Genomic DNA, 11,509 nt, shown 5'->3' with positions numbered 1-11,509 from the left:
TCTGCCAAGATGGTTCTAAATATGGGGCCTACCTTGGAGACTCACAAATTTTGAAAAAATCAGTAAATGAGTTCTGCCTTGATGGTTTAAATAACTACCTTGGAGACTCAGGAAAAGGGTTCTGCCAAGATGGTTCTAAATATGGGGCCTACCTTGGAGACTCACAAATTTTGAAAAAATCAGTAAATGAGTTCTGCCTTGATGGTTTAAATAACTACCTTGGAGACTCAGGAAAAGGGTTCTGCCAAGATGGTTCTAAATATGGGGCCTACCTTGGAGACTCACAAATTTTGAAAAAATCAGTAAATGAGTTATCCTTAAGAGACTTTGTAAGTTGGTTTTACTTTGAATACTTGAAATGTGGGTTCTGGATTGATAACTCACAATGTGATACATATCTTGGAAACTCAACGGGAATGTGGTTATACCTTGAAGACTTGGAAAGTTGGGTTTATGTTGGACACTTGAAACTTTTTTGGGGGCTTTTATTTATTTATTTATTTATTTATTATTATTATTATTTTATTTATTTATATTTTGGAGACTTTTGGAGTTGCTATCACTCTTTGGGATCTAAACCTATCGATGTAGTTCTTTGTCGGATGGTGCTTGATGGGAGCAAGATCAAGAAAGTTCTGGGAAGAAAGTGCAGGCTTACTCCCCCTTTCTACGTCATCAAACCTGAAAGCCTTAAAAGACAGAATTGGAAGAAGAAAAAAAAAAAAACGTAAAAATATATATATATAGGTGGAAATCTCATTTTGAAAAAGACATTGTGTTGGGCGAGGATTGAGTTGGGGTTGAGATTTTGAATGTGAGGGTTGGTGTTGAGATTTTGAATGTGAGGGTTGGGACACACACACATACACATCAACAAACAAAAGTTAAGCCTTGACTATTCAGTTGAGGATTCTGTGTTTGGGGTTCACAGATCTAAGAACGTCCCCCTTGACACACATTATATACTGTTATACACCTCGGACTTGGCCCTCGAGTGTCCACAACGGTGTATAGTAGGAGGGAGTGAAGCGCCAACCTATTGCTCCCATTACACACACACACACAAACAAAAGTTAAGCCTTGACTATTCAGTTGAGGATTCTGTGTTTGGGGTTCACAGATCTAAGAACGTCCCCCTTGACACACATTATATACTTGTCCCTCTAGTGTCCACAAAGGTGTATTATCTGCTTAGTTTTGTCTTTTGTAATTCCTGTGAATAAAATGAACCTAAAATCTCTTCCCCTTCCAAATCATATATTTTATAAGTCCAAGGAACTGTATCTATTACATCAACAATTTTAAAAAGTTCTTTCGTCCATCGTTCAGTAAAACCCTTTTCAAAATGAGATTTCCACCTATATATTCTTACGATATCACCAACTTTGAACTTAGGTTTTCTGACATTAATCTCTTTTTCATATTTTAATTTTGTAAATGTTTCTGATGGCTTCATATTCGTTGATGTGTGAATCGTGTCATTATACTTATCCACAATATCCTGAATAAAAGATGACCATTGTTGTGAACCGAGTTGTGTGAATTTTTTATATAGTCTCTCTTTTAAGGTACGATTAAAACGTTCAACAACAACTGCCTTCCCTTCATTAAAGGTACTGTATAATGTAATACTGTTATTTTTTAGAAAATTCATAAATGTCTTGTTATAAAACTCTCTACCCTCATCAGTCCACAATTTCTTAGGTTTTCTCTTACTTTTATTAAATATCTGTTGAAAAGCTAACATAAGAGTATTACCTGTTTTGTTTTTTAAAGGGACAACCCACGCATATCTACTCCTCAAATCAATAACGGTTAAAGCATACTTGTACCCCTTATCATTATTGAGTTCAATCAAATCAGCAGACCAGATATAATCAACTTCCTTGGAATAAACTTTCCTTCTCTGAAACTTTGTGAATATTGGTTTATGTAATTCATCAGCTAATTGCTCTTCAGTCTTAATGGCATCATTAGAGCCTATAAGTTTTTGAATTTCCAAGTCCAAGTTTCAATTTAGCACTAATCATCTTCTTCACGATGAACCTATCAACTTTTTCTCTCAAGGTTGGATTTTGTATCAGAGACAAATTATATAACATTTCTCTATCGGCTTCATGCTTTTCTTCCAACGTTGTGGTATTCCCATAATCAATATCGTGTCTCATGCACACTTCATCAACTCTATTGATTGGTTTACTCCAGGATTTAGGATTGTCTGCCTCATCTAATCTTTTATCTAAGTTTGTGCCTGGACCACAGAAAGAATAACCTGGAAGATGTAATTCCCCTGGTATTCCAGTAGTTGTAAATTTACTTCCTGATAAAAACTTTTGTATATCTCCTCCGAGTTTGTGTTTGGAGATAAATTGATTTTTTTTGAACCACACACCAAACATATACCTTTTTGTATAACCCTGTTATTTTTACTTTTAATATATGAAATATTTTTAGTATTAGTTTTCTTTTTACATTTGAGACAATAACTCATTTATTTATGAGAAAAATTTCTGCAGAGTGCAAAAACCTTTTTAGTTTCCAACATGCACATTTGAATCTTAATTTTTAAAACATAAAGAATCCTTAGAAATGCCTTCACTCTCTCCTCCATTTATTTAAGAAAAAACTTGAATTAAAATCTATATCTTGTCGATGCTAATAGTCTTGTCGAAAGTATTGCAAATAGACTTGTCAATTCTTTGTTTTCCTCCTCGGTGGGTTGAGTTATTTTCTGTAATACCTCTATTCTTTTTGAATCTCACTGGTTTCCATATTTTGATATTTATTCATTCTCTCTCTTTCCTCCCTCTCTCTCTTCTCCTTTTCCTCCTTCTCTCTCTTCTCTCTTTCCTCCTTCTCTCTCTTCTCCTTTTCCTCCTTCTCTTTCTTCTCCCTCTCTCTCTTCTCTCTTTCCTCCCTCTCTCTATTCTCTCTTTCCTCCTTCTCTCTCTCCTCCTTCTCCTTTTCCTCCTCTTCCCTCTCTTCTTCAACTCCTTCCTCATCCCTTACTATACTTGAATCGTTTACACCCCATAGAATATTATACATATATTCATCAGGATTTCTTGTTATTCCTGTATCCAAAATAATTTTTTTTACAACAGGATACCAATAAAATTTCTTTTGAATTTCTAAAAGAGCCTTACCTTTTCTTAACCTTATAATTTTTTCATTATTTAACATTCTAATTAAATCTAAAGTTGTTGGTTTATCAACATCAGCATAATGCCAATCTTTTATTGAAAATACCTCATTCTTATGTTGTAGAACATATTTATTAAAATACCGAATACCCTTTTCTTGAAGGTATGCTTGAACACAGAAATGATAATTTTCTTGAAGCCTTCTTGCTGTCATTTATGTATTAGAAATATATGTTAGAATAATATTATGGCACGAAACACCTCCCCATCTTCCCATAGTTAAATCATTTTGTATTTCCTTACTTATTATATATAATCCTGTTTTTTCTGTTTTCATGAGATAAACAAGGGCAAAACCATTATTATATTTACCCTTATTAAATTCTTTTATTTGTTGTTTACTAATCGTGGCTCCACAAAACTCATTCTCGATACCAAGTGGATAATATTCTTCCTTACGAGACTGATTTAATTGTTCCAGGTCTTCGAGGTTAATTTTAAATGACCAATTATACCCTAAATCATTCATATCATACCCCCATTGTTCTATTCTCATACAAACGATACGCCCTTCTTTATAAAAATTTATTTTAATTCGAACTGTGAATTCTGTATGACCTGGAGATAATATCAACACTTCTGTATCTTTAGAATACACAGCCGTTTTATTTAAGTATATATATTGTGATAAATCGCTTAATCTCACCAAGTCATTCGCGTCAGTCGGGCTTGGATAATTTTTTAATTTATAAGCATTTTTCATGTTAATATTTTTGTTTATATTATATTTATGTCGTTCAGCCTGTGCCTTTGTGTAATAATTTGATAAATCAATATCCAGTTCTTGAGATACACCAAAGATAGAACCATCTTTACCAACATAAGTCATTTATATTAGATTAAAAATAATATCATAAAATTTTTTATTTTTGTTGAGTTGAAATAACACATATAGACATAATTGACCACAACACTTGGAATTTAATTCTTGGACTTGAAATGTTTGATAAACACCATTCTGTAAGAATTTTATGACTTCAACAGGTGGTGGAAGACCAAAACTATCAAAATAATATTTGTCTTGACTATTAAAAATACAAACCCAATGAGAACCGTTCCCATCATTATCTTCTAAGTTCATAATAATATTCTTTGTATGTTTCGACACATTTGTTAATTCATCTCTCATACAAATAACCACATTATGAATTTTTAATTTCTTACAATATTTGGCAAGTTGTAAATTTGATGTTGTATTCTTTCCAAATTCTTTCAACCACTCATCAATGCTCATTTATTTATTAGAAAGATATAATCCATTACCTCTTTTCGTTAATTTTACACCTGCTTGTGCTATAGAAGAAAGCATATCTCCAACTAACAATCTCGCTTTATCAGGCAGACCTTCAAGTTTTTCAGCAAAATCTACAATTACACCACTTCCACTAATTTGTTTCTCCAACTCTTTGTTATGTCTTTCCAATTCTTTTTGAGCCTGGAGTTGAGCCTTCCTTTCGTTGGCAGTTTTGACCGCTGTTGAAATACCACCCGTCAATGCTCCAACCGCACTTAAACCAGCAAATAAAGGAATTAGAAATGGGAGAAATCCTCCACTCGTCTCTCTTATTGAATATTTTTTCAACATTGGTTTTGTCATTTTAATTTTAAGTGAGCCAGTGTCATTCAAGATTTTAACCTGTTCTCTTGTGAGCAAAACATCAATTCTTACTGCTCCTTTTCTCTGAATTGTATTAACGTTAATCGTACAAGGCTTTTGATTTTGAACACAAGATGATAGTTTATGAAGATTGATTTGATTAACATATACCCCAGTTGGTACTTTGCCACTCATTTATTTAACAAAAAAATTATGTGAGACTAATCATCACACCATTATCTGTATTAATCTGCAATTCTGTTTCTTCCAAAAGCAAACAATATGTATCAACTTCTTCACTCTCTCCTCTTTCAATGTATAGGGAAGTATCCACTCGATTAGACTTTATAGTTTCTTTTTGAGCGCTCAGGTCAAACGTATAGATTGTATACAAACTTTTAAATGCTGTCATATCCAAAATAGGTTCTTTATTTCCATTACTTTCACACACCTTTTGGTAAGACTTGTATGCTTCAGCAAAATCATTTTTTCCCAATTAATTTCCAATCTATCTCGTGGATAAAATGTTCCATCTAGAGAAACGCGAAGTTGTTTCACCTTAGCATTATCACTCAATGCATTATTCTTATCAGTCGCAGTATCACCATCTGGCTTTTTAAAAATCATCCACAGATATCGTGGCTTTCCTTCCAGAACACCCAAATTCCACGTGTAAGTAGTTTGATTGAGTTTAACGTGTTGACATCTTCTTTTGAGGTATGATACACTGAGTGGTCTCTTTGAGTTAAGTCTTCGATTCAACATCTCTTCTGTTTTAAGATTAGGAGTATATTCACTGATATACCAACTCATCTCCTCAATTACAAATTTATTCTGATCACCAAAAGCATTACCAACACCAAAAAGCAATCTATTTTCATTATCATTCCTTTGTAGTTGAAATCTAATTTTAAGACCATACAGAACTTTATCATAATCACAAAATCCAAATATACCTTTAAGAGGAACTGCCACAGTAAAACTATTTTCTGCTTTTGTATCATCATTATACATTCCTTTCCTTTGAATATATCCAGGGTCTGTGTTTGTTCCCGTTGACATATCAGGAATAAAACCTTCGACAGACCCCTTTCCCATTCTATCACTGAATGTATAGAGTGTAAATTTCATCATTTCAGATACAGCAGAGACATAATCAACCGCTTCAACTTCTTGTGTTCCAATATACAATCGCACACTATCAAACATTTTCCAGAAGAAATCATTTACAAGTGTAGCGTTTGTGTTATTCCCAGCCTTAGTGAATTTAAATTTACACAACAAGAAACTTTCGGAGAGATTCAAATAGGTTTGTTGATTATTTATTTCAAAACTTTTTGTACCATTTGTATTCCAGTCTGTTCCAGTTATTGCATTTACCTTGAAGTAATCTTCTTTTTAGTGGAGTTTGAGATAATAATAGTATCATCCAAATCATAGATACTATCAATTGCTTCCATACTTGTATTTATTTAGGAAAAAAGATGTTAAAACTTTTGAAACCCTGATCCAAGTATTTGAATTATTTTCTGTCGTTCTTGGGGGGACAACTGAGTTTTACCTTTCTTAATTTCTTTTATTGCTTGTAATTTATGAGATTCTTTCTGAGCATCTTTTATACTCTTTACAGCACCTGCTACATTTCCCACAGCAGAAGCAGTTGAACCAATTAGGTCTTTATGTTTAAGAATAGTTGAACCAATACCCATGAGAGTATCAATTATCCCATCTCCTCTAAATTGATGTCCAACACCCCTTTGTCTCTTAGGTTTATAGTATCCTCCACCAAGATACATACCTTCACCCTTGTAGTACGGGGAAAGGAACATCCCATCCCCTGTAATTATTTTATATTTTCCCAACTCGTGCTTCCTCACAATAACCATCGTATTTATTTATTGAAAAACTTCACGTAGGTGAATTCTGATGGATATAACTTCTCCATTAAAAGAGATCACACGATTATCTTGGTCGGTTATCCTAAAATTTACTCTGTGTATGGTTTTTCCTGACACAGGTAGATAAACCAAATTTTTAGGCTCCATATTGAATTTATAACCAATTGGGGTTGAGTATGCGCTGAATGAAAATATTGTATTTGTTTTTAATCCATCATTATAAGCACCATCAATCAAATCACAGTGAATTAACACCGAATTTATTCCTGAGGATATTTGAATGACATTATCACTGTAAAACGTCCCATTAGTTTCAATCTTTTTGAGGAGAAACCCAATAACTCTCTAAATGAATTATCAATTGTGAAATCAACCTTGTAGTTATTTTTAACTTTAATCGTTGATTTTGAAGTATGTTTTTGAATGTTTATAATAATATTTTTTGGTTCATCACCCTGTTCTTTCATAAGACGAGCAATTTCGGAAGATATTTGAGAAATCTCGTATGCTCCGGGTGAGACTGTTATCGTTTTGTATCCACTTCCCGGATTATAACTAAACTTGTCATTTTTCTCGGTTATATTAAATAAGGTATTATAAGTCTCCATGGACAATAAAGATGCCTCATATTCTTTTGTTGTGTCAAGTTGTAGTGGGTATGGGAATGAAGATGTGTGGTCGCTTGTTGTGAAATTAAAACTCAGGATTGTGCTTCTCATCTTATTTAATATGAGATAAAATGTCTTTATATTGATATTTCTTAATTATTTTCATGTTCATCAACTGGTCTAAAATGGCTGATGCTTCATTAAAACAATTGTTATTTCCAGCCTTCTTACTGCCAAACAACAATAACAGTCTATTAACTAATTGCGATGGGTCATTTGGAAGAAAACTAATACCTGAACCAAGGATACTTAAAGCCTGAATAATGTGTTTCTCCTTCTCATTCTTCCTACTTTTACCAGAAAGAATAACCTTATAATTTAGAGTGTTCAGCAAATCAATATATACTCTATCATCATTATTTTCCATATCCAATGGTTTATCAATATACTTTGATTCATCCCTCACAGTTGAACCTTGCCTTCCATCTTTTGTGAGAAGAAACATTAATCTCGGAGTTAGTTTAACAGGGGTTGAGCAGAACTTAAGAACCTTAATTCATCATTAAATATCAATACCTTTTCTTGAACAAGAAGAAATATTGCTGGTTGTTCTGTTGGAATGAGTCCTGCTTTGGTTTTTGAATCCGCTGAATATTCATTGTTTTGAACAGCATTCACAATATAATCAGGGGTTGATTAATCTCTTCCAGTTGTTGAAATAAACCTTCATCATCATATTCTAATTCTCCTAAATGCTCTAATTCTTCCTCCGTCATTTGACTGAAATCTTTTAACATTTGAAGCTTTCTAGGAGTATATTCTACTGTGGGAACTGTGGAAACATCTTTCATTTTTTCTTGGGAAGTTTTTAAAAGTGGTTTAAAAAATTTCTCTTGTTTTTTTTCAAATGCTTCTTCGCCCGTTAGTTTCTGTCTGCGTTTCTTCTTTATGTCTTCCTGTTGTTTTACAACTTTTGAAACCAACTCTTGATGTTCCTTAAATCTTCTTGCTCTTTCTTTTGTATCCATTTATTTATTGTAAAATATCATTTAATGAATTGTAAAGATCAACAGGGAAATTTTCCTTTTCTTCATCATTCAAGTAGATGTGTTCAAATAAATCCTTTTCTTTAAATATTTCATCAAATTCTTTATTAACATTAATGCGAGTTGTAATTTCTTCTTCACTAATCCTTGCATCTCTGCTTTTCATACGTTTGTGTTGAGTTTCTTCATCAACATCAAAACCGAATGATAAAATCTTCACTCCGCTCAGATATTTAATAATTTGTCTCGTTCCTTCTGGATTAGTTTCTAATATCCCAACACCACCAGATTTTAGTTTCTTTAACTCACTCTTACAATGTGAATATTTTGTTGTACCAAGAGAAACCTCCTCAAATATTTGTCCTTCATTCCTCAATCGCATATGTTCCTCCACTGAAATATAGTGATAATCTTCACCTTTTACTTCTCCAGGTCTTATTGCTCTAGTTGTTGTTGATACAATGCGTATCACGGGGTGTTTTTTAAGTAAATTTACAATATTCTCATTTGTACTACACAAGAACCTTGATTTATGAAAGTTTTTTCCAGAAGCAGATTTACCCACAAGATTTATAATAATAGTTGTCATTTATATATGTAGTTGTTTATAAAACAAAAAATATATCCCTTAATATCTCATCTTGTTTCACAACAATATATTTATATTTTTCAGTCGTGTGCTTCATATAATCCTCAAATTTCTTTTTACTACATAATGTAGAACAATTATCTCTCCAAAAATTATTGATATCTATTGAATTTAACTTGAATAAAATAAAAGTATTAGCATTGTTTCTGATGGAACGACGAGGAAGTTGAAAGTACGATTGACTAAGATAAATACAATTACAAGAAGAATGTCTCCCTCTTGTGTAGTAGGTGTCCATTACCGTTTGGTTTCTCTCATTAACACAATCATCAAAGATAACGAGGTTCTTTTTTGATTTATCCAAATCTTGGGGAGACGGTATATCATCCGTATTATCACTAAGAATACAAGTTATAAGATTTGATTTCTTTTTACATCTCTGTGTATCACAAAATAGTTGAATTATATCTTCAATGTTATAATCATTTAGGTTTTTTGACGTTTAAATAAACCTATTATATCTTCTTTTGAAGACCAGCATTAAAACCTTGTGAGAGTAGTTGATACTCTGGTTGAAAACTTCGACTTTGTGAAAATTATTAAATTATCATAATCTAAAAAGTTGGGAGTGAGGAGCATTTTTAAAAGTAAGCAGGTTTTTCCACATCCACTTGAACCAACTATGAGACATCTTAATGAATTTGGGAGATTTTTATGGTTGTTAAATTTTATCTTATTTTCCCAAATAGGTAAAAAATCATTCATTTATATATTTGAAAAACAGGTTATTTAATTTATTATTGGCTTTTTAGAAACTCTATATTTTATCCTAAGTTCAGGTTTAATTTCAAGATAATCCATTATTTTATTTATACAATATCTTGTGTTGATATTTCCCTGAAAATTACATCCATGAATAATATACAACAACAATCCTTTGAACATTTCTCTTATACGTTCAGTTTCTTCCCTTGTAAGGAAAGGTGTGTTATCATCCTCATACTTTACATTCATTTCTCTAATCAATCTTGTAAAGTAATTCATTTTTGGTGTAAATCTAAAAGAATTATTTTCCTTTTTATATTTTTTATTATCATTAATTAGAAGATAATCACAGAATATACATTGTTTATAGGCTTTTGACTCTGTGTTTAATCCCTGTCTTTCACATGCAGGACAATTCTCAAATTTGTCATATGGAGAATCAGGAAAGTCTAGCATATTTATAAAGTAAAACTTTACTTAAACTGAAATTCATCTATACTTTCAGTTGTATATTACCATCGATATCGATATACTTTTTTCATTATCAGATTCAACGACAACATTTTTTATATTAAAGGTAATTTTAAAATTATCGTTAACTACTATTGAACGAAATGTCATTTCACCTGATATATTAACATCCTTTATTTCATCAAGATTTACATCTTTAAGGTTGTTGAAAAAAATACAAATTTCTCCTTGCATATTACAGATGGTCTTATCTTTTCTTTCTAAAGCTTCATCCATAAGGTTTTTGTTCTTTGATACTTTTTCTTGTTTCATTGCTTTTTCTAGTTTTGAATATATTACTAGAAGGAGAGGAGAAACTTTTGTTAGAGATACTTTAATTGATGTTCTACCAGGTATACTAAAAGCCCTTCCACTGAAGGAAATTGAAGAACTCATATTATTTACCATAATAGTTTTTATCCAATAGTTGTTATATTTATCTTTGTTCAATTTTACATCCTTGACATATTTCTCAGTATCTTTAACAGATGAAGAGATTGATTGAAACTTGTCTTTTGTGTCTTGAAACATTGTATTTATTAAGTGAAAAAGTTGGAGGATAAAATGTTTTTAAGCACAGATTCACCTATAAATTAAACGAAATTTTCATCAAGAAAATTTTAGTTTAAGCAAAGTTTTATTCTATAAATATGGTGAATACAACGTACTGCGATGTTTGTAATCACGAATATAAACATTATAGAAAACACCTCCGAACCAACAAACACACATTTAATCTATTTCATCAAATATCTCCTCTTGAGTTGGAAAGAAAACATTGTGATATCTGTTCAAAGGATGTTTTGAAGAGTAGTTATAATCAACATCTTCAATCACAAAAACACAAGAAAAATGAGTTTAAAGTAAAGGGAGACTATTATATTAAAAACACTGATGAGGCATTTAAAGGGCATATAAAAATAAGGATTTTTCAATTTGGAGAACCCAGTCCATCATCAATAGCTGAATCAATTGAAATAGTGAAACCCGATGTTGAAAAATTTATTAAAAAGACATTAAAAGAAATAAAAACTTTAAAGTTTTATATGGGAGTGAAAATGAATATGAAAAGACAAGATGAAGAACAAACTCCTTATATGAGAACAGATCTTCATTTTATAACATCATTTCAAGATTTTTTGAATAGTGGGGTTTATGAAGAACTATCAAGACAAGAGGAGGATGTTGATAATACAGTGGTAGGAAGTGGATTCAATATTAAAAAAATCATCTTTTTAGATATACACATTCTAAAATCAAACCCTCTTAAAGCTTCTTCTTATATTGAATTAC

The sequence above is a fragment of the Eptatretus burgeri genome, unplaced genomic scaffold (assembly GCF_056783735.1).
Source record: "Eptatretus burgeri isolate ZD-2024b unplaced genomic scaffold, Ebu_testis_v1 Ebu_testis_scaffold_90, whole genome shotgun sequence".
Lineage (NCBI taxonomy): Eukaryota > Metazoa > Chordata > Myxini > Myxiniformes > Myxinidae > Eptatretus > Eptatretus burgeri.
This window is presented reverse-complemented; position numbering follows the sequence as displayed.